The sequence below is a fragment of the Rutidosis leptorrhynchoides genome, chromosome 4 (assembly GCF_046630445.1).
Source record: "Rutidosis leptorrhynchoides isolate AG116_Rl617_1_P2 chromosome 4, CSIRO_AGI_Rlap_v1, whole genome shotgun sequence".
NCBI classification, from domain to species: Eukaryota; Viridiplantae; Streptophyta; class Magnoliopsida; order Asterales; family Asteraceae; genus Rutidosis; species Rutidosis leptorrhynchoides.
The window spans coordinates 561,313,214-561,339,401 of NC_092336.1; the positions used below are offsets into that span (position 1 = coordinate 561,313,214).

Below are 26,188 nucleotides of genomic sequence, written 5' to 3' on the forward strand. Positions count from 1 at the left end.
AAGTAATATTGTAAACTTTGTAAAATCAATATATTTAAAATTGTAAATATTTGAAAAATATAATATAAGTTTGGTGTGATTTTATAATATGAATTTTTAAATTAAGTTTGGTGTGAATTTTTAATTTTTAAAATAAGAATTTTTAATTTTATGCATTTCAAATTTTAAGTTTGGTGTGAATTTTTAATATTAATTTTGAATTTTTTGTATTTTTAATTTAAGTTGGTGTGAATTTAAAAACAAAAATTTACTTTATCTCATTAAGTTAAAAATATGATTTTTAAAATTCGTCGTAAGTTGAAGACTAGGTCGTTGAACCGAAATTGCTTTACCCGAGGGAGGGACGAGAACTTTTATTATCATTATTTTTAATCTTATTGAATTAAAGTATGCCAAAATCATATAAAAAAACCCAAAAATCTTAGCTTTTAAAACAATCGCTACAAAAAGACAAATTTTAAAATTTTGTCGAGGGACGGACTAGGACATCGATCCGAATCGACCTCGTCCTAAATAACAAAGGAAAACAAAATTTTAAATTTATTAAATAATTGTTTTATAAGTTAATCTTTTTATAATAAAAAAAAACGCCGCAACTCGCGGAGTTTGAAGGGTAAAAACACCGCAAGTCGCGGAGGATCCAAAACCCAGAAAAAAAAATAAAACGAGCTGAACTGATCAGTCCCCATCCCCACACCAAATAAACTGCGAAATAAACCCGAAAAAACACGAAAAACACACACCATATTCGCAATTTTTGACCGTTAATCATCAAATCTTTTGCTAAAATCATGTTGAGAAGGATGCTATCAAGGAATTACTCAAGAAAAACGGTAAATTTCTACACCTAAACACCATTTAATCCGAAAATTAGTGTTCTTGAGCAATTTTATACCCAATTTGATTTTGATGCTTTTTAGTGTAATTATGTTTAAATTGTTTATGTATTATGCTTGAATAACCTAGATTGATGCTATTTAACATGATTAGAAGCCTTAAACTTCAAATTTTGACTAATCTAGGGTTTGTGTTCTTGAGCAAATTTGGGGCTTTTTGATATAAACAGGTTATGGCCGATTTTTGTCATGAATTATTGCTAATGACTAGCCATCACCGATTTAAAGGGGGAAATTACTCTTATTTGGATATAGATAGAGCAGAGTTAAGAGTAATTCATAGGTTTTTAGCTAATTCGATTACACAAAGAGGTAAGAATAAGGAAAAGGTAAATGAACAGGATTTGTTTTACCATATGTGTATTCGAGACCCACAAAGTGCTGTAAGTATACCTTATTGTGTGGGTTATTATTTATCAGCTATGGTTAGGGAGATGAGACCACATAGCATAATAGGAGGTGGTATATTTATTACTTTGATTGCTGAATATCTCGGTGTGGATATAAGTCGGGGGGATTACTAATCGAAGAACCAGAACCCCGCGATACAATAGGTTTAAATGTATACCATGGTGCGAAGGTTTTGAAGAGGCGAAATAACGCCGCAGTACAATACCATGGTAGACATCCACAGGTTAAGAGAAACCAACAGCCAGGTAATGTGGGAGGGGGAAATGAAATGACAGAAATGCAAAGGTTTATAGCTTCACAAGAGTATGAAAATGCTAGACATCGAGCATTTGAAGATTGGCAAGTTCATCAAAACCAAATCATAGCTCATTGCCAACATGTAGGTAGAAACTATATTCCTACTCAATCGCCCGTATTTCCTCCCTGGTCTATAGAGATCCAACCACCGTATCCTACGTATAACCCAGCCGAAGCATTCTATAACACATACGGTTATGCATGGAACCCCTACTGGTATCAGTATCATCCCTAGTCTACTTAGTTTTATTTATTTTATTATTTGTAATGTTAATACATTTAATACTTATGTTAATATTGTAATAGTTTTATAATTTTCTAACTTTTATTATTAGATTTTAATAATTTTTGAATGTGGGATAATATACCAAACTTCAAAAATATGTATATATGTTTGCAGTTTATCTTATGTACACAACAGGGTAAAACAACGCATTTTCAAAGACTGGCATTAAGTTCAGCAAAAGCAACTAATTTTGACGACAAGATGCAAAATAAATGTGATATAACAACAAGACGGAATGAACAAATGATATGCACCATTTATCATTTAGCAAACAAACGCCAATATGTTTGGAAACTTTGGTAAAATTTAATCATTTTCACACAAATCACCCTCAATAATTTAAATTGTTACTGATTTCTTGCAAATGAGGGCATTGCAAGATCTTAAGTGTGGGAAGGGGTTAAATTCTTTCGGATTTTAAAATTTTTACTTTATACACTTGGTTACCATTAGAAATACTAGTAAAGTAGTAGTTGTATTAGAATCTAGTGCTCTCTGATAATAAAGAACAGCCCTAGTCTTACATACTGACTACCCAATTCTAGTAAAAAATTTCAAAATTTTCAATTAAATGAACTCAAAATCATGTTTATACATATTTATGAACGATAAAACTAGGTGTTAACACCGAAATTATTGTTACCTCGGAAAGGACATAAATTGAGAAACAAACCAAAATGTTAAAATTCATTTAAAATGGAATAGAGGACAATAAAAAGGAAAATAAAAGCCAAGTGTGGGAAAATTCTCCAAGTTATTCAAAACATATGTCACATATTTTTGTATAAATAACTGAAAATACTTTTGCTTTGGACTAAACTAAAAAGTTTTACCTGATTTACTGTAAGAAAGATGGATCTACACGATGAATCAATTCCATCATTAAAAGGAAGTAAGTCTTCCGAAAAAGAAACGCGCTTCTTGATTTAGGTCAGGAAGTTGTCGTCCAGACCAGCTGTAGGTTGACGAAAAATCTAGAAAAGTCATCTCTAAAATCAGCAGGAAATCCACGGACCTCAGCATAAAACAGGGTCGCCAAGTGGTCAGATTTATCCTAACCATGAGAAGGATTTATCTCGTACAATGGGGGGCACCGTGCAAATTAGCTTGATAAGACTAATAAATCAGATCCCCAGAAAGGATAATCTCCTTAAAGATTAAAAATCAGCTTTTAAGACTGATATTACTCAATCCTTGAGATTAACCTTAAAGATTGAGAATTACAAACTCATGGAATTCAATGATATCTAAACTCGAGCCTGAACGAGAAAATATTTTGATCAAAATTACAAACCGATTTGTTTTCTAAAAACCCATTTTCAATGCGTTCATTACCATTGAACGTAAAATCCTAGGAATTCACCTGGAATTCATTAGGTTACCTGAACCAAATCGGGTGTCAACCGTAAGAACGGTGGTTGCATAGGATGGTCGAAGACAGGACCTTGTGCCAGACCGAAAAATCATAAGGGTGAGCTTTACTATTGCTCCTACAAAGGATAGTAATTGCGTCCGACACGTTATAGACCATAATTAAAAGCAAGTCACGGGACATTGCCTTAACAGTTGCTTGTTCATCGCTTTCCTTTACAACCGGACAGTAGTTTATCGAAAGGTAATATACGGAACAAGTGAACTGGACGTGTTGCTTTCCTAATACAAGGTTAGCAAGTGGGTGACACAAAACCGCAAGTTTTGAGCTAAAATTTTCAAATCTGAAACCCACCAAACCCACAAAAATATTTTGCAAACACCGGTGAAGGGTTATTTCGAAAAACTTATCTAGGGTAAAAGCTAGATTTAATTTTCAAAAGATCAAATGTTTTCATAAAGATCCAATTTCCTTAAAGGATCTAAATTTTTATAGTCATATGGGACTGTAAACCACAACGTTACTACCATTGTTTATACCGCCGTATAAAAATCACTGATGTACAAAGTATGAAGAATAAAGAAGTGATTCTAGTATTTCAAGACTATATTGCTTGAGGACAAGCAACGCTCAAGTGTGGGAATATTTGATAATGCTAAAAACGAACATATATTTCATAGCATTATTCCTCAAAAAAGACAAGCTTTTAGTTGCAATTGTTCTATTTACAAGTGATATTCGTTTAAATAATAAAAGGTGAAGACAAAAGACAGATTCGACGAATTGAAGACGCAAACGACCAAAAAGCTCAAAAGTATATAATTCAATCTCTCTCTATATATGTATACGTAAATATATTTATATTTATATTTTAATTTTAATTTTAATTATAATTCTAATAATAAGGGTATGTTAGCGAATGTTGTAAGGGTGTAAGTCGAAATTCTGTCCGTGTAACGCTACGCTATTTTTAATCATTGTAAGTTATGTTCAACCTTTTTACATTAATGTCTCGTAGCTAAGTTATTATTATGCTTATTTAATCCGAAGTAATCATGATGTTGGGCTAATTACTAAAATTGGGTAATTGGGCTTTGTACCATAATTGGGGTTTGGACAAAAGAACGACACTTGTGGAAATTAGACTATGGGCTATTAATGGGCTTTATATTTGTTTAACTAAATGATAGTTTGTTAATTTTAATATAAAGATTTACAATTGGACGTCCCTATAAATAACCATATACACTCGATCGGACACGATGGGTGGGGTATTTATATGTATGAATAATCGTTCATTTAACCGGACACGGGAATGGATTAATAGTCACTAGAATTATTAAAACAGGGGTGAAATTATGTACAAGGACACTTGGCATAATTGATAACAAAGTATTAAAACCTTGGGTTACACTCAGTCGACATCCTGGTGTAATTATTAAACAAAGTATTAAAATCTTGTTACAGTTTAAGTCCCCAATTAGTTGGAATATTTAACTTCGGGTATAAGGATAATTTGACGAGGACACTCGCACTTTATATTTATGACTGATGGACTGTTATGGACAAAAACCAAACGGACATATTAAATAATCCAGGACAAAGAACAATTAACCCATGGGCATAAAACTAAAATCAACACGTCAAACATCATGATTACGGAAGTTTAAATAAGCATAATTCTTTTATTTCATATTTAATTTCCTTTATTTTATATTTAATTGCACTTCTAATTATCGCATTTTATTTTATTGTTATTGTATTTAATTGCACTTTTAATTATCGTACTTTTTATTATCGCAAGTTTATTTTATCGCACTTTCATTTATCGCAATTTCATTATCGTTATTTACTTTACGCTTTAAATTAAGTCTTGTATTTATTTATTATTTTACATTTGGTTTTAACTGCGACTAAAGTTTTAAAATCGACAAACCGGTCATTAAACGGTAAAAATCCCCCTTTATAATAATAATATTACTTATATATATATTTGTATTTTTAAAAGTAAACTAATATAGCGTTAAGCTTTGTTTAAAGATTTTCCCTGTGGAACGAACCGGACTTACTAAAAACTACACTACTGTACGATTAGGTACACTGCCTATAAGTGTTGTAGCAAGGTTTAAGTATATCCATTCTATAAATAAATAAATATCTTGTGTAAAATTGTAATGTATTTAATAGTATTTCCTTGTAAAATATAAAGCTATTTTATATACACCTCGCATAACATCAAAGGGTGATACAGATAAAATAAAGGAAGAAAAGGAAGTGTACTCCCCTATAGAGCAATAATACTCTATCACATTAGCACAGATTAGCGTAAGACGATTAATAGTAGAACACGATCAATAACCGATCAACAAACTGGTGCAGAAAAAAGGATCAATAACCGATCGAGCCCTAACCCTAATTTTAAAATTAGGGTTTCCTTCAAATCAGTCGATTCACCGGTAGATCACGAGCCTACGCTCTGATACCATGTAAGGAATGGATAAAGCAACAGCGACACAAACTTATGAATCAAAATCAGTCACCAAGAAAGCATCAACGATCAATTGGTGTACCAACAGAAACAAATACAACGTGTGCCAAGATTAAGTACCAAGATTACAAGCGTAAAAGAACAATACTAGTAGCAGGTTCAAACAATTGATCAAAGAGATTTGGATTTTAGGGATGTAGGAAGAAGATGACAATCGACTGTAGTTTCTGAATGTGTGTGTCATATTCTAACCCTAATCCGACAGCCATATAAATAAAGTATCGAAAATGCAGAAAGCCCCCTCCATAAAAGGCAAACGAACAGCAGCACCCTTAAACTTTAGTACATGAGCAAAAAGGCCCTCAAGCATAGGAAAAGACAGCACTACCAATCCTTACACAAATAACAGAAAAACCACATTAAGTCAGACATGAGAAATAGTGAGAAATAAGGTTGATAATTTAACAATAATCATTATATGTGTCCGTGAATTGAAATGATATGTAAATATACATGAAAGGAAATTGTGTTTTTTAAAATTCTCTGGATAATATTATTTTTGTTGAATTGTGTAGGGTATACAAAGGAAAGGAGTTATGTTATGGTAATTGGGCTTAGTTTTCATACAGCACCGGTTGATATACGTGAGAAACTTTCGATTCCAGAAGCTCAATTTCCACAAGCAATTAGTGAGTTATGTGCGTTGAATCATATTGAAGAGGCTGCCGTTCTTAGCACCTGTAACAGAATGGAGATTTATGTTGTTACTCTCTCTTTACACCATGGTGTAAAGGAAGTGACCGAATGGACGTCTAAGGTACTAAACTACTATTATTGAACTTTTAATAAAATGTATGTATGTAAATGTTTTGTTATTCTTTAGATAAAGTTGAGACCTGTGCTATTTCGTATACGGAAACTGGTCTTAAGACTCAGGGTATTGTGATCTTCGAAGTGATTATAAATTTTTTCGCTTACAGATTAGTGGAGTTCCTGTTTCAGAGATTTCTCAACACCAATTCTTGCTTCACAACAAAGATGTCTCAAAACACTTGTTTGAAGTATCTTCGGGGCTTGATTCTCTTGTTCTTGGAGAAGGTCAAATTCTTTCTCAGGTCAAACAAGTTGTAAAAGTTGCACAAGGAGTCCCTGGGTTTGATAGGAAGATTGGTGGGCTATTCATGCATGCAATCACAGTAGGAAAATGGGTCAGAACTGAGACCAAGATCTCATCTGGTTTAGTATCGGTCAGTTCAGCTGCTGTAGAACTCGCAACAAATGAAGATTCTAGAATCTTCTTTTAATTCAGTGAAAGTATTGGTAGTTGGAGCAGGAAAAATGGGAAAACTTGTAAGTTGCCAAAGGGTGTACGAGAATGCTGGTTGTTAATAGAATGGAAGATAAAGTTGATTCGATTCGTGAGGAGTTTAATGGTGTCGACATTCTTTATCAACCATTTTCTAATTTAATGTCGTGTGCTTCAGAGTGTGATGTTATATTTACCTGCACGGCTTCTAAAACTCCATTATTCTTGAAAGAACAAGTTAAAATCTTACCTCATTTAACTTCTCATAGTTAAAGGATGTTTATAGATATATCGGTTCCTAGAAATGTGGAACCGCGTGTCTCGGATCTTGAAACAGCCCTGTGTATAATGTGGATGATTTAAAGGAAGTTGTGGAAGCAAATAAAGAAGATCGTTTACGTAAGGCGTCAGAAGCACAAGCAATTATATTAGAAGAGGTACAAGAATTTGAAGCATGGAAAGACTCCTTAGAGACTGTGCCAACTCTAAAGAAACTTAGGGCATATGCTGAGCGGATTATGTGACAACCCGGAAATTTCCAACCAAATTTAAACTTTAATATTTATATGTTTCCGACACGATAAGCAATATTTGTTAAGTTAAATTTCAAGAATTTTAAACTATGTTCATACATTCATTCAACCTCGACCAAGTTTCAACGATTCACAAACCATTAAACGAATATGATTATATATGTATATGTGTATATATATATATATTATAACTTGAAACGTAAACAAAATATTAGATTAAATACTTTATATGATTGTATCTGTTTTAAAATGTTTATCAATGGAATTAGAAGATAAGATCAAATGATTGAATTATCAAATATTTTGAATTATGATTACAAGTCTCTGTTGAAAGGCCCACGTTGATTTGAGAAATCTTTCCATTTTAACAATACTCGAAAAATGGTAAAGTGATTTATAAATAAGAACAAATTGTCAATCATTGAGAACTAGACAAAGGATAGTGGAAGATTGAATCTCATAAAGACTCGATTGATCTATTTAGTTTCAAACGTACAAAAACGTTTTCAGTTTAAAAAGAACTTTATTATTAAAACGTATATAACTTTTATAAATATCTAGAACCACTTTTGACAACTCATTACTTAACTAGTATGATAAAGATAACGATATTTATATTTTATTTTATTAAATATATATAAAAATTTAAATTAATTTTATATATATTTATACGCGTATTATACGTACATAGTTTTATACTTTTACTATACTTAAACTTTACCTTTACTTTATTTTTACTTTACTTTAACTTTAATAATTCACTTTAATAATTTACTTTAATAATTCATACTTTAATAATTCACTTTAATAATTCAAAAATCTATTATAAATAGAATTCAATAGGTTTCATTATTTCATAGAAACTTGAAAATATTTTTCTCTAAACTCTCTCAATCGATTTACATACATATATTTACTCCGTATTATTTCAAGATATTATTAGTATACATAAAATATTACGACGAAGTGTTGTCCGAGTGATTTCGAAGTTGTTTTTCGAGTGGGGTAGGATTAAGGAAATTATGGGTTATAGCTATGGAGGTGATTGAGTATGGTTCATGGGTATGCTTGTGAGGTCAATATAGTGTTTATCATTTCCGTTGCGTCTACGTACCTTTCCTGCAATATTGAATCTCAATATTGATACGTGAGTACTCATAATTTAACTTTTACATACTAATAGTGTATCCCTGACTAGTGCTCGAGTATTTAGGATTATGCATGCTTGTACTTTTGATATTGCCCTCAGACAGGTTAGGTTGAATCTTGAATTAGTTACACTTGCGGTTGAGATAAGGTATAAGATATGCATGTCCTTGGAAAGCTAGCGAAAAATTAAGAACTTTTCCTTTAGATATCGAATGGTTTCGATGAACGAATTATAAGTTATAATCAATTGAATTTTCGATATTTTTATTAAAAATGATTATTATTATCGTCGTTTTTATCGTCGTTCTAGTTTTATCTTATTATTATCATTATTATTATCTTTATCAATAAAAGAGATTTATCATTAAAAATTGTTATTTTTTTTATTATTACTATCGTTATTATCATTAAAGTTATAATTAGTAGTATTATTATTATCCAATTATTATTATTATTATTATTATCATTATTAATATATATATCATTATTTAAAAATGGTTATTGTTATTTTTATTATTATTATTATTATTATATTATCATTAAGATAATTATTAGTATTATCGTTAATAAAGTTATAGTAACTATCATTATTAATATTAGTGTAATTAAAAAAAATATTTGTAACACCTAATTATTTTGATTACTATTATTATCATTATTATGAACACGATATAAAAGACGATTAAAAGCTATTAAACGAAACGATTAGGAAATAATGAGTAAGAGTATCATGACGAAATTAAAATATTATAAGATATTGATTTAGATAAAATTATCGTTCTTATTATTTTTATCATTACTATTATTATTAAAAGTATCATTAGTATTAAAACTATCATTTTAACAAAAATTATCATTTTAATAGAAATGTCATTGTTACTATAAAATATCATTATTATTATTATTTTAAATAGAATTATTATTTTAAAGATAATATTAAAAATTATCGTAAATATTAAAGTTATCATAATTAGAATTATCGTTTTATCATAATGTCATCTTAGTAACTATAAATATTAATATTTTTATAATAATAATTATTATTACAAAATAATACAACTTTTACTTACTATCATTATAGATATTATTTTATCAAATAAATATGTGATACAAACATATTTTACTACGTGTAATAACTTACTTTAATAATACCTATCATATTATCTTTATGATATTAAATGAACCCTATAAATTTTATTACTTAATATATATAAGTATATTTTATTATATAAATTTAATATAAAATTTTATTTATTAATAAATAAATTATATTATTTACTCTAATAAATCTTTTAAAAATATAAAACGACGATATTTAAACTATATATTAATCATGTATAGATTTTTGGAAATTATTTTGAGTCAAATTTACTTTTGTTGACTTTTGCATATTAGTCTCGAGCATTAGGATTGTGGTACACTATGACTTGACCTAATTTGTTAGACAAATATTGACCAACACATAAATATATATAATTAATTTAGGTTCGTGAATCCGAGGCCAACCTTGCACTTGTTCAATGACGTTATATGTATTTTTACTATGAAATACAGTATGGTGAGTTTCATTTGCCTTTTTACCCTTTATATTTTTGGGACTGAGAATACATGCGCTTTTATAAATGTTTGCCGAAATAGACACAAGTAATTGAAACTACATTCTATGGTTGAATTATCAAAATCGAATATGCCCCTTTTTATTAAAGTCTGGTAATCTAAGAATTAGGGAACAGACACCCTAATTGACGCGAATCCTAAAGATAGATCTATTGGGCCTAACAAACCCCATCCAAAGTACCGGATGCTTTAGTACTTCGAAATTTATATCATGTCCGAAGGAGGATCCCGGAATGATAGGGGATATTCTTATATGTATCTAGTTAATGTCGGTTATCAGGTGTTCACCATATGAATGGTTATTTTTGTCTCTATGCATGGGACGTATATTTATGAGAACTGGAAATGAAATTCTTGTGGTCTATTAAAATGATGAAAATGAATGATTATGATAAACTAATGAACTCACCAACCTTTTGGTTGACACTTTAAAGCATGTTTATTCTCAGGTGTTAAAGAAATCTTCCGCTGTGCATTTGCTCATTTTAAAGATATTACTTGGAGTCTTTCATAGCATATTTCGAAGAATGTTGCATTCGAGTCATTGAGTTCATCAAAGATTATTATTAAATCAATTTATAGTTAGATAGTGGATATTATGAAATGGTATGCATGCCAGTCAATTTTCTATGTAAAGAAAGTTTGTCTTTTAAAAACGAATGCAATGTTTGTAAAATGTATCATATAGAGGTCAAATACCTCGCAATGTAATCAACTATTGTGAATCGTTTATAATGTATATGAACGGGTCCTTTCAGTTGGTATCAGAGCGGTGGTCTTAGCGAACCAGGTCTGTATTAGTGTGTCTAACTGATAAGTCGATAGGATGCATTAGTGAGTCTGGACTTCGACCGTGTCTGCATGTCAAAAGTTTTGCTTATCATTTTGTGTCGAAAATTAACTACTTATCATCCTCAGGAAATTACCTGCTTATAATTTTTAGTCTAAGACACGTCTTGCTGCATTGATTGCATGAATAGTGTATAGACAAAAATTTATATCTTAGCATATCTGCTAAATCATATCTTATCGTATCTGTTACTTTAAACTTTGCCTGACATATCCCGCAAAGTCCTCCGTAATCTACGAAATCTTTTGATCTATATATATATATATATACATATATATATATATATTCTATGTAATTAGAATACCATCCGTTAGCCAAAATCATTTCATATCGTAAAAAAAAATCCTTTATCCAATCGTATGAAATGGAATTCATTATCAGTTCAAGTCACTCAGATTCCGAAATGGAATCCCATTCAAGCTTCGAAAGCAGTGTGACCGGAATAGATCAACCAATCAGTCATCACCTATTCTAGATGAATTGGGGATGGGTTCGTAGCCTCCTCAATCATTGGAGACAAGAAGAAGGTGATCCCTTCCATCCACCACATTGCCCTCTTGACGAAGAACCTGAAACACTTACCGGCGAACCTGTCCGAAACACCATTTTCTCGCTCATTTCCAGAGTATCTCGTCACGATTATATATTACATCAAATTTTAGATTTTATTTATCCGATCGTTCGAACCGACAATCACCCCGGTGTAATAGAAGAAGTCAACGATCTTCGCGCTCGGGTAGTGGCTTTGGAGAATATGGTGCAGAGATTACAAACACCAGCAGCAGCATCAGCAGCATAACTAGTACCACCATCATCAACACCAACAGTACCATTACCACCTCCAACCATAACCGCGTCGTAATCCTCAACTTCACAATCTGTCCCACAAGCATCAACGTCATACGCACCATAGATACCAAGGAGTACCAACAACAATAACTGACGAAGTATTAATTCATAACTTCATTGGAGAAACATTCCGCGGCGATTATGTAATCTCTAAAGTCTTAGAGATTATCTAATCTAGCCCTAACCATAAATCAGTTAAACGAACCAAAATGATAGAAGGAAGAGTAGAAACCCTGACAAAAATGGTGTATGATTAACAAGCTAAACTTGCTTTACCAACAGCATCAACAGTACCGTCAGCGTTACCAGCATCGTCAGTACAGTCAACATCTGAATCAACAACACCGATAACATCACAAACTCCGTCAGTTCAAGAATCACTGTGGACATCATTACGAATCAATAACGTGTATATTGTATCAACGAGTTATGAAGAATTAACTCATTCCCTCTGAAGAAATTATATGTATATTATATATATATATATATATATATATATATTTTGAAATAAATCTTTCCGTGCTAAGCTATTGTGTGTGAATCTTAACTACTCGGTTAATTCATATTACAAATATGCAATAATGTACGTCCTTCGACCGCAACTTAACCAGCGTTAACTATAATCTCTGTCGCAATTCAACAAATTCTAATTCATAATAAATCAAGTATATATTTGATTTTACACTTTCATCATCGATATACCCGAAACTTTTCAGATAACATCATTCGTACTTTGCGAAATTCACAAGAATTCCACGAACCAAACATCATACATCAACAAATAACGAAGTATTGATTCATAATTTCAATGTCATTAAAGAAATACTGCGTAAAAGTTATGTACTTTTTAAAGCCTTTAGGGATTATTCAATTCTAGTTTCAACCGTAAATCAAATGAGTTTAATTTAACATTAACTCATTAAATCTATGTTACATCTGAAGAAAATATACATATATATATATTTTCATAAAGACTGTAATAAAATTCTTTTGTACAAAATATTAATTGTGAAATTTTTTTTAACGGGTAGGTAATACCCGAGAGATATATAAATTCACAATTAATATGTTACATTCTTCGAATCTGATTCAGCAAATCATCCATTATACTCCCTACTTTCACAACAATATACATTCTTTTATAGAAATCAAAACAACCATACTCATTCAAAATTTAATTACATATTCTGATTTTGAAATCTCAAAATTCAACTTGAGATATGACCAAAATCATCACTCTTAGATCCTTACATCTTTCACAAGCTATATTTTGACTTCAAAACTGTGTTAGAACATCAAATATATGTTAACGATTACAATCTGTGTTCAAACCCTTCGAAAATTTCCGAAGAAACTTCGAATGATGAGCAATCGAGATGATGATCCAACCACATGTTACCCACAGTTATGTACCCGAAATACTCTTGAAACCAAAGTAAAAGTTTAAACAACGTATCCACGTCAGATTCTTTGGCATTTATTAACAAAAATAACTGTGCGACTCCTATTCAAAGTAGCCAGTTTTGTCACAGCTCCAGCAAGTCAACTTCGAATTTTCAGTCAGACTAACCTTATTATAACCTTGAGATATACACCATCGTTATCAAGGAACCTTTTACATTCCACCACATTATTAGCAGATGTACCAACAACTTCATTACCCTTTAACTTTAGCCTCTCCAAAAAGTCATTATAATTATTCATTGAAACTCCATCATTTACTCATTCGCATCTTGTAACGAGAATTGCCATACGAATCATTGGGAATACAGTTATATGTGTATATATAAAGTCTATCTTCTGGACTTAATTTGAATGTAAAGTTTCTGAAAAACACTCCGAACTACGAATTGGTTCTCCGAAAAAAGAAAAAAAAATGTTGATGAAGCAGCAAATACTATAAACGACTTTAAACGGTAAAAGCTGGATGATAATGATGAAGTGTGCTGGCAAAGCGCAGAAAAAGAGAAGTTTTGGAACTGGAAAACGGATTGAGCAAAGTAGGAAGGAGGCTGTGGGCAAATTACAAAGACTGAACCTGACTTCAAAGGATCCAAATGATTCAGTACCTGCTGAAGTCATTAACGAATACCTTGCTCCTGACTCTAAACCCCTGCGGACAATATTCTTCATCATCCTCTGATATTATAAATTCTAAAATATCATCATATCTTTCATTATAAATATCCTCCATATTTCTGAAGATATTTTCTTAATTTTTCTTATTTGAAATCATTTACCTCTTCGCGCTATCTGTATTACATCATAAAAGAAACTATTTTAGTTTCTAAATTTTAAAACATTCAAGTTTAAAATAGGAATATTTTGAAGTAATGTTGGGAACTGAAGCATGAATTAGTATAATATAATGACACATGATCAATGTGATTATATTACAGTAAGTCATGCTGAGTTTCTAAATGGAACGTGATGATTCACAGATCATAACATCATCATGTGCCATGTTATACGACTCTTGTATTCTATTTAACCTCTAAAATATCAAGAAAATATTTCTTGATGATTCGGCCTTTTCCAAGGTATTCTAGTAACTTGACAAGTCAAGATCGTGCCATCACAAGTTCCTTCCTAGAACATTAACAATGTTCATTCCAAAATTCATATCTGTGAATTCTGGACCATTACAAGCGGTGCTTAATAGCAAGAAGAAGAAATGAAAGGACAAAACTCCGAAATAGAAATTGGGGTATAAATTGCAGCAAATAAAAGAGAGCATTAACTGTGAATAATAATGATTATAGAAGACAGAAGCGGAGACTTTGAAATATAAGGGAACATATAAATCCCAACGACAAACCAGAAATTATAAACCATATATATCGATGCATATAGCAATATAAAGACACGGGAGAACTAGAAACACTATAAACCCAAGAGTATAGTAGAAGTAAATAGATTCTTCCGGCGGTAGATGAAAAAGAAGAATGACCGATATGAAAGTTAGAAGTATATCAAGAATCAGAACTGGATGGAGCATATTGATGAATACTTTAAAATATGAGTTGAGGGGGAAAGAATAGAAGGTGATGAAACATGACTAGGAACTTAGAAATCAACAGATTTAACTCACACAATGGCGTAATAAGTGAATCAAACCCTCTAGTAAATAGGTTAAGTTTTTTTGATTAATTTAGTCAAAGCACAACTAAATCAAGTGTGATTAGATCAACACCTAAGGCTATTATTCACCACCTGGGTGATTTGGACTGAAAGAGAATCGGAGGAGCTCACTAGATCTGAGTGTGTGTAACAAATGAGAGGCTTAACCTAAAATGAAGAACATAAGACTTTATATACCCCTGCTGTTGACTCACCCATACGATTCATTCATCACACGTACGAGTTGGCTTCATCAGCCGTACGGGTGATCACTCACTCATGTCTTCTCATTTATGTTGTAATTGTGACTTAGCTCAGCATCAACCGTGCGTATGAGCCTGTCAGTCGTACTAGTGAGGCTTCACTCGTACGTCTGACTAAGTCTAACATAGTCAAACATTTAAATCTCGTTCCTGCAGTTCCTGTAACCACATACAAACACGGATAGGATAATAACGAGCAATCATGGTGGCCTGTAAACTGTTGTACCTGCAATGGACGTGGGTAGATGACTAGGGACTTGCATAAAATGCATCAAAAGAAGGTGTGAGTTGTAATGAAACGAAGGAGGTGAATTTATAAGAAAATCTCCGACAGAACAATTAAAATGGACGATCGCATTTAAAGCGGATCCTAATTCCCTTGATTACCGGAGAGTCAAATCTTATTAAGAAGATTTTCTTCAAATCCCTTGAAATCTGGGAATCAATCATATCTACGTCAAATGATAAGATGAATCTACACTTACTCATTTCACTCTTCTATGTTAGCTTCATTCGTACTCTTCATATAAATGGATTGTTTATCCAAATTATTCACTGATGATAAAACTCTAATTTTCAGCCCGTATGCATCATGAAAACATACTTATTATCATTCACGACCTTTCCACGCAAATTTCGGGACAAAATTTCTTTAACGGGTAGGTACTGTGACAACCCGGAAATTTCCAACCAAATTTAAACTTTAATATTTATATGTTTCCGACACGATAAGCAATATTTGTTAAGTTAAATTTCAAGAATTTTAAACTATGTTCATACATTCATTCAACCTCGACCAAGTTTCAACGATTCACAAACCATTAAACGAATATGATTATATATGTATATGTGTATATATATATATATTATAACTTGAAACGTAAAAAAAATATTAGATTAAATACTTTATATGATTGTATCTGTTTCAAAATGTTTATCAATGGAATTAGAAGATAAGATCAAATGATTGAATTATCAGATATATTGAATTATGATTACAAGTCTCTGTTGAAAGGCCCACGTTGATTTGAGAAATCTTTCCATTTTAACAATACTCGGAAAATGGTAAAGTGATTTATAAATAAGAACAAATTGTCAATCATTGAGAACTAGACAAAGGATAGTGGAAGATTGAATCTCATAAAGACTCGATTGATCTATTTGGTTTCAAACGTACAAAAACGTTTTCAGTTTAAAAAGAACTTTATTATTAAAACGTATATAACTTTTATAAATATCTAGAACCACTTTTGACAACTCATTACTTAACTAGTATGATAAAGATAACGATATTTATATTTTATTTTATTAAATATATATAACAATTTAAATTAATATTATATATATTTATACGCGTATTATACGTACATAGTTTTATACTTTTACTATACTTAAACTTTACCTTTACTTTATTTTTACTTTACTTTAACTTTAATAATTCACTTTAATAATTCATACTTTAATAATTCACTTTAATAATTCATACTTTAATAATTCACTTTAATAATTCAAAAATCTATTATAAATAGAATTCAATAGGTTTCATTATTTCATAGAAACTTGAAAATATTTTTCTCTAAACTCTCTCAATCGATTTACATATATATATTTACTCCGTATTATTTCAAGATATTATTAGTATACATAAAATATTACGACGAAGTGTTGTCCGAGTGATTTCGAAGTTGTTTTTCGAGTGGGATAGGATTAAGGAAATTATGGGTTATAGCTATGGAGGTGATTGAGTATGGTTCATGGGTATGCTTGTGAGGTCAATATAGTGTTTATCATTTCCGTTGCGTCTACGTACCTTTCCTGCAATATTGAATCTCAATATTGATACGTGAGTACTCATAATTTAACTTTTACATACTAAAAGTGTATCCCTGACTAGTGCTCGAGTATTTAGGATTATGCATGCTTGTACTTTTGATATTGCCCTTAGACAGGTTAGGTAGAATCTTGAATTAGTTACACTTGCGGTTGAGATAAGGTATAAGATATGCATGTCCTTGGAAAGCTAGCGAAAAATTAAGAACTTTTCCTTTATTAAAAATGATTATTATTATCGTCGTTTTTATCGTCGTTCTAGTTTTATCTTATTATTATCATTATTATTATCTTTATCAATAAAAGGGATTTATCATTAAAAATTGTTATTTTTTTTATTATTACTATCGTTATTATCGTTAAAGTTATAATTAGTATTATTATTATTATCCAATTATTATTATTATCCAATTATTATTATTATTATTATTATTATCATTATTAATATATATATCATTATTTAAAAATGGTTATTGTTATTGTTATTATTATTATTACTATATTATCATTAAGATAATTATTAGTATTATCGTTAATAATGTTATAGTAACTATCATTATTAATATTAGTGTAATTAAAAAAAATATTTGTAACACCTAATTATTTTGATTACTATTATTATCATTATTATGAACACGATATAAAAGACGATTAAAAGCTATTAAAAGAAACGGTTAGGAAATAATGAGTAAGAGTATCATGACGAAATTAAAATATTATAAGATATTGATTTAGATAAAATTATCGTTCTTATTATTTTTATCATTACTATTATTATTAAAAGTATCGTTAGTATTAAAACTATCATTTTAACAAAAATTATCATTTTAATAGAAATGTCATTGTTACTATAAAATATCATTATTATTATTATTTTAAATAGAATTATTATTTTAAAGATAATATTAAAAATTATCGTAAATATTAAAGTTATCATAATTAGAATTATCGTTTTATCATAATGTCATCTTAGTAACTATAAATATTGATATTTTTATAATAATAATTATTATTACAAAATAATACAACTTTTACTTACTATCATTATAGATATTATTTTATCAAATAAATATGTGATACAAACATATTTTACTACGTGTAATAACTTACTTTAATAATACCTATCATATTATCTTTATGATATTAAATGAACCCTATAAATTTTATTACTTAATATATATAAAAGTATATTTTATTATATAAATTTAATATAAAATTTTGTTTATTAATAAATAAATTATATTATTTACTCTAATAAATCTTTTAAAAATATAAAACGACGATATTTAAACTATATATTAATCATGTATAGATTTTTGGAAATTATTTTGAGTCAAATTTACTTTTGTTGACTTTTGCATATTAGTCTCGAGCATTAGGATTGTGGTACACTATGACTTGACCTAATTTGTTAGACAAATATTGACCAACACATAAATATATATAATTAATTTAGGTTCGTGAATTCGAGGCCAACCTTGCACTTGTTCAATGACGTTATATGTATTTTTACTATGAAATACAGTATGGTGAGTTTCATTTGCCTTTTTACCCTTTATATTTTTGGGACTGAGAATACATGCACTTTTATAAATGTTTGCCGAAATAGACACAAGTAATTGAAACTACATTCTATGGTTGAATTATCAAAATCGAATATGCCCCTTTTTATTAAAGTCTGGTAATCTAAGAATTAGGGAACAGACACCCTAATTGACGAGAATCCTAAAGATAGATCTATTGGGCCTAACAAACTCCATCCAAAGTACCGGATGCTTTAGTACTTCGAAATTTATATCATGTCCGAAGGAGGATCCCGGAATGATAGGGGATATTCTTAAATGTATCTAGTTAATGTCGGTTACCAGGTGTTCACCATATGAATGATTATTTTTGTCTCTATGCATGGGACGTATATTTATGAGAACTGGAAATGAAATTCTTGTGGTCTATTAAAATGATGAAAATGAATGATTATGATAAACTAATGAACTCACCAACCTTTTGGTTGACACTTTAAAGCATGTTTATTCTCAGGTGTTAAAGAAATCTTCCGCTGTGCATTTGCTCATTTTAAAGATATTACTTGGAGTCTTTCATAGCATATTTCGAAGAATGTTGCATTCGAGTCATTGAGTTCATCAAAGATTATTATTAAATCAATTTATAGTTGGATAGTGGATATTATGAAATGGTATGCATGCCTGTCAATTTTCGATGTAAAGAAAGTTTGTCTTTTAAAAACGAATGCAATGTTTGTAAAATGTATCAAATAGAGGTCAAATACCTCGCAATGTAATCAACTATTGTGAATCGTTTATAATGTATATGAACGGGTCCTTTCAGATTAGGTCAAGTGAATTTGAGAAATGCGTATCGAAAATGTGCGATTTAACTAAGAAACAAAAGGTGGCTATTTATAGTTTGAGTACAGGTATAGTAAATAAGCTTCTTGAGGGTCCCATGCAACATTTAAGATGTGATGAAACTGAAGGTTGCTCTTTGGATGAGATTCTTGAAAATATGCACGCTTTAAATAGGATATTTGGTCTTGAAACCGAGCTTTCATTATTAGAAGAAAAGATTCAATCCAGGATGGAGAAGGCAAAAAACTAACTTGATTTTTTTAAACATTGTTTTATTCGTATGTGAGTATCTTAGTGACATATCATCTCGAGCATGTGGGTGGCGATTTCATTCACATCGGCAAGGAACTGTTTCACAGTTGAGATTTTTTGGTATTGGTAATTCGTGTTGTATTTATATAAGATAAAATTACATGGTTCGTACCCTTAAGTTATATACCCAAATTCCACTCCTTATCCCTAAGCTTATTTTTATTTTTATTTTTTTGCTAAGCTCATGTGATTGTAACTTTTAACGCTCCTTTCGTCTATTTTTCGTTTAATTTTTCTGTTAAATTGAAGCAACCGCATTTCACTGTAAGACCCGAAATTTTATACATCACATTCAGTTTCAGAGTGGCACGCCGTGCCAAGAAAGTGGCACGCCGTGCCAAAGCAAAATTTAGTAAAATCAGTTTCAGGGTGGCACGTCGTGCCAAGAAAGTGGCACGCCGTGCCAAGCCAACTTCAGCAAATTCAGAACCCAACTGGCACGCCGTGCCAAGAAAGTGGCACGCCATGCCAAGGCCTGATTCAGCATTTTTAAAATGGGGTTAAATGAGGAGTAAAATGGGTATTTCATGTATGGACGGTTTTATCACCACAAAACTGATCCAAACCTTATTTTATCCTCATTTTTTCCTCTTTTCTTCACCCTCACACACATCAAACCCTAGAGAGAGAGTGAGTGGTTCTAGAAAGAGAATTGGGGATTCGGGGAAGAAGAAGAGTGATTCAGGTCGGGTCTCAGGAGTTAAATTTTTTCACCTCGTTCACGGCTATGTTGTGGTAGTGTTAGTAAGTTCTAACTCTGAATTTCATTGTTTAAGATTCTTGTTCATGTTTGGGGTTTGAGCTAGTTAGGGTTATAAACCCTATTTCTCATGAAATTGGGGGTTTTGTTGTGTTGTTAGTGTAACCGAACCCGATTATTGTGGGTTTAGGGCTTGATGATGAATTTGGAAGTATTTGTCATGGTTTAGGAGTTAAACAACTAGATTGAAAGGTTGTTAGTGATTTTGATGTTCTTAAGAACAAGTTTGCTAGTCAAAAATGGGTGTTGACTTGGTTTGGTGTCAAAATAAGTTTTGAGTCAAGTTTTGGTAAATCAAGTATGTAAATACTTGATTTAGGTGTTAATTGGTGTTTTAGAAATATACTCACTAGTCGTTAGTGATTTTGGGTGTTTTTATGACTTTGGTCAAATTGGGTAAATTGAAGTGGGCCAAGGTCGATAATGACACTAATTTTGAATTTAATAAGTGTTAAACACTTTTGTTAAGTGTTAAATGGAGTTTTTGAATGAAAGTAATCATGGAAAGTGATTTTGGGGTTAAAATGGTATTTTAACATAAGTCAAATGTGGTCAAACGCAATATGGGTCAATATTGCACGTGTTGGGGTTTTGGTGTAAATGGCGTTTAAAATGGTCACTACCTAAGTAGTAACCTAGTGTCGGGACCTAGGTTGGTCTAATTGGTGTTAAGTATAATCTGAGTTAAATTGTACTTTGTAGATTGGGTTTGAATTACCACCCGAAGTGGTAATTAGTTTGTGTCCATTAGGCATTAAATGGGCGGGTTTTGGCGAGCAAGGTGTGATCCCTCGGCTAAGGGAAAATTGTGTTGGATTCTCTTTTAGAGAATGTATATTTATGTGTATATTGTGCCTATGTGCGATATAGGTAACTATTTGCTCGGATATAAGGACGGAGATCATAATACACTACTTGTGCGGGCATTCCAAGGTGAGTGGAATAATTATACATGTGTGTATATAATGTATTTACTTGTGCGAAATGCGATGTGGGTTTTAAGTTCGGGTATGCGATACCACGTCGTGTTGGCATGGGATGAGGGTTTAAAGTTCGGGCGTTCGATACCTCATCTTCATGTGTGGCATGTGATATGGGTTTAAAGTTCGGGCGTTCGATACCATATCATATGTATGTGTGCGGGCGTGAAGTGTGGGTTTAAAGTTCGGGCGTTCGATACCACATTTCACGTGACGGGTGGGTTTAAAGTTCGGGCGTTCGATACCACCCAAGGGACTAGTGAAGCATACTAGTGGCGTCTGTGTGGCTAACGGTTCAATCACGAGAATCGTTCCCTTTGTACGATTGGTTAACCATGGTTATGTGTTGTAGTGTAGCATATTATATTGTTCGGATTATATGCTATTGTTTGTGCTAGCTTGCGTATTGGAGATTTTAGCGTTATACTTTGCGATGGTATGCTAATTAAATTGCTAGCATGTATGCGGTAATTGTGTAAGTGATTGCAAGTAAGTAGATTATATATGTATATGCATAATTATTGCATTCACTAAGCTTTATGCTTACCCCTCTCGTTGTTTACCTTTTTATAGGTATTGTTGATGCGGAGTTGCCTAGTTGCTAGACTAGGGTTGTTAGACGTTGCTTAAGCTTTGAGGATTAGCTTTTGGACATTTGAACGCGGATTGGGGATTTGGTAGTCCCCGGGATTATGCTCTTGGTATCGGGTTAGGTTATTGAGTATTAACCTGAAATTTTTGGGTGATTGAGTCATTATTACAAACACTTTTGTAATGTGTAATTGTGTACCAAGGGTCATTATAACTTGTTAAACATATCATTACGATATTATGTTTTTGGTTAAAACAGTGTTGAAGGTGTTATGTATCATGTACGTTTTAATGGGACCTAACTTATAAAAAAAAGTGCCTCATTTTTGGTAAACGGATTTTGGGTCGTTACAAGTGGTATCAGAGCATAGTCTAAGGGAATTAGGTGACCTTAGAATAGGTGCCTAGTCTTAGACTTATTGACGGTTGTGTGTTATTTGCGGGACTTGTTGGAATACGGGTCATATTGAGATTTGTTAGTGCCTTAGAGTAGGTAACTAACTAGGACTTGTGTTTGTCCAAAGTGTGATTATGTGGGGTCTTATTTCGTGTGTAAATTAGTGCCTTAGATAGCTAGTGCCTAATATAAGTAGGCGAACTTGAACGTTGTTTTAGTGATAGTCACCTAGGTTGTAGGTTGACTTGTTGTTGCGGTGTACGTGTGTATATTTATTATTATATTGTATATAGGTGTATATACATGTATCTATTGGTGAGGTGTCCTAGAGACGAATCTATTGGAGAGATTAGGATGTTTGGCGGTTTTGAGTGATCAAGTTCACGGTAAGGACTTTGGTCATTCGGGTACTAGGAGTTATCGCGTGTTATTTTGTGTGAATGTTGCGTCAGTCTGGGTAAAGTACTTTGCGTGACCATGTGGAAATGGTAAGGCACGCAATTGTAATAGTGACTGATCACCATTATTACGAAAGTGTATCTTGACACCAAGCATGACATGAGGAGTACCGAAGGAAAGATCAAGAGGAGGAAAGTTGGATTGGCACATCGTTCACCCCAAATTTATTGTTTCACGAGTAGCGCAACTTCAAATCGAAATATAAACACACAAATTTAAATCCTTCGAATGGATTTCGCAAAGATCAAGAGGAGGAAAGTTGGATTGGCACACTTGGTTGACGAATCCTAGTTTTTACTTTCAATTGTCTTAATTCTGATTGTATGTATATGTAACTGTACGGTGTTTGTATACTCGCAAACAAAATCGAGCGTGTGTTTTCAGGATTTGGGCTTGACGTTCATGTCATATCCCTCCCAAACTTGTACTTTGTGATTCATATATGTTATATGAAACGACCCGTCATAATCGCTATTGACGCGGCACGTTAATCATTGATTCCACAGTGAGGTTTTGACCTCTATATGATACGTTTTGATAAAATATTGCATTCATTAAAATAAGTGACTTTCTAAACATAGAAAGTTATAAACATGTGGGCGAGTGCTTAGGTATAAGCAAAACCCCAAAATACATAAGTCTTTAATTTACAGGTTGATATCACAGTCCAATTATTTATTACACAACGCAGTTTTATTTTGAATGCAATAAACTTTGTACAAAGCCTGAGAGACTCCATGCAGGCAACAAGCACATCACAGCGGAAGCAGTCTAAGGACCTGAGAATAAAACATGATAAAAAGGTCAACACGAATGTTGGTGAGTTATAGGTTTAATTGCTCGAGTCATAAATATATAAAGATAGACCACAAGATTTCAGCAAAAGTTTATCAATAGATTCTACGTAACAGAGCACCCTGGTAACTAAACTTAACGCTATAGTGATAATTACCCCATTCGTTTTAATACACGCAAACCAACGTGTCATAAACTCAAATAACATACGTCCGTTAAAAGGCTAGCGCTCTACCTCGGACGGGGATGTCAAGCCCTATGGATCCATATACAATTATTCGCGCCCACCAGTACATATCCTATATACTGGCAGCTACTAGTTACCAAAGCTAAGGGATTTTTGGTTTAACTCAGTGTAGAATTTTGTATGTACTTGTGTCTTATTGCGTTTAAAATAAATTGCATGTATTCTCAGCCCAAAAATATTTAAACTATTTAAAAAGGGAGACTATAAACTCAAGGTTCAATATTGAGACTCAATATTGTAGGCAAATTGCATAGACGTAATGATGGTAGATGACTGTATGGTTGGCCTTAGATTTAAGAACAATACCCCGAACAATACCCAATATTTTCTTAGTTTAAAACGGTTTGAAACCCGAATTAAAAACACCCGCGTATATACCTTATTATTATTAAACTTAAATTATAAATTATAATTTATAAATATAATTGATTGATTACAGAGAAGAATGATTATGAATATGTTCGTCGAGCAAACTGGCATATTTATATTACTTTTCCATTTACTGTAGCTCATGCGATCGCATGAGTTTTCAGTGTTTTTGCCATGCGATCGCATGGCCGCCTTATCCATTTTTGTTTGCTAGTTCGTCGACATCAAATAGTGTTTACTGTAGCAAATAGCGCGTAATGTAGCAAATAGTGGTACTGTAGTAAATAGTGTTTACTGTAGCAAAGTCGTTTTCACTGTAACAATTCACTGTAGCAAAGTAGTTTTCACTGTAGCTACTGTAGCAAAGTCGTTTTTACGGTAGCAATTAGTGTTTTACTTGTACATCTTATAATGTAAAGACCCGTCCTAATCCTCCTGGACGAAGTCATCAACATTTGGTTCCATTGCAATGATCGATTCCAAGATATGTCCTTAACATGAGCAAATGCACAGCGGAAGACTTAATTCGTACCTGAGAATAACATGCTTTAAAACGTCAACATAAAGTTGGTGAGATATATAGGTTTGATGCTAGCAGCGTTATAACAATGGAACACAAGATTTTATATATAAACATTTTAATAAAAATATTCTAAGTGGTTGAGCACTTGGTAACCATACTTAACATTTAATCACGTCGCATATTCCCTTTATTATGAAATCTTACTACACCGTACCAAGGTGTAGTCACGAAACGAAGTACTGTGCAACCGTTGAATACTGGTCGTCCAGTCCGGTTGGGGTTGTCAGGCCCGATAGATCTATCAACAGGATTCGCGTTTACAATACCGCTGTAAATATTAGTTACCAAGCTACAGGGAAGTATGCCAGTGGTACAACTCAACGTAGAACATATTTTTCAGTTACTTGTGTCCATATCGTAAAACATAAAATACATGTATTCTCATCCCGAAATATTTAGAGTTTAAAAGTGGGACTATATACTCACCTAATGTATTTTGTAGTAAAAATACATATAACACCATTGGTCAATTATAAGGTTGGCCTCAGATTCACGAACCTATAACATTGGTATATTTATATTAATATACATAATGAATTCACATAAATTTCTTTATTATAATGTATTAGTTTTTATATTTTAAATTATATGTTATATATTTTTATGTTGTATATATATTTAAATGATTAATATCTATATATATATAATTATATATAGTAGATATAGTTTTAAATAACTAGTAGTTAGTTAATAAAATAATATTGATAATAATAATTATAGAGTTATTTTATTTTGTAATTATAATAGTAATAATAACAAAAAGAAAATTTATAAAAATGATACTTTTAAATTATATTGATATAAATGATAACCTATAATAATAAGGATAGCTTTTATGATAATAATACTAATATTAAATTTAATAAAAATATAATAATTTGTGTTACCTTTTTACACTAATAATAATAATAACAATAATAATAATAATAATAATAATAATAATAATAATAATAATAATAATAATAATAATGAAGAATATAAGTAGGTATACCCTTTTGAAAGCTGATCTAAAAATAAATGCCCTGGAACGGGCTCGAACCCGTGACCTCCCGATTACACACA

At 31.5% G+C, this 26,188-nt stretch overlaps 1 pseudogene; it reads left to right on the forward strand.

Moving 5' to 3' along the window:
- The window catches only part of LOC139842731 (glutamyl-tRNA reductase 2, chloroplastic-like), a 116,281-nt pseudogene extending 96,398 nt beyond the window's left edge, over positions 1-19,883 (forward strand).
- Positions 19,884-26,188: the final 6,305 nt, after the last annotated feature.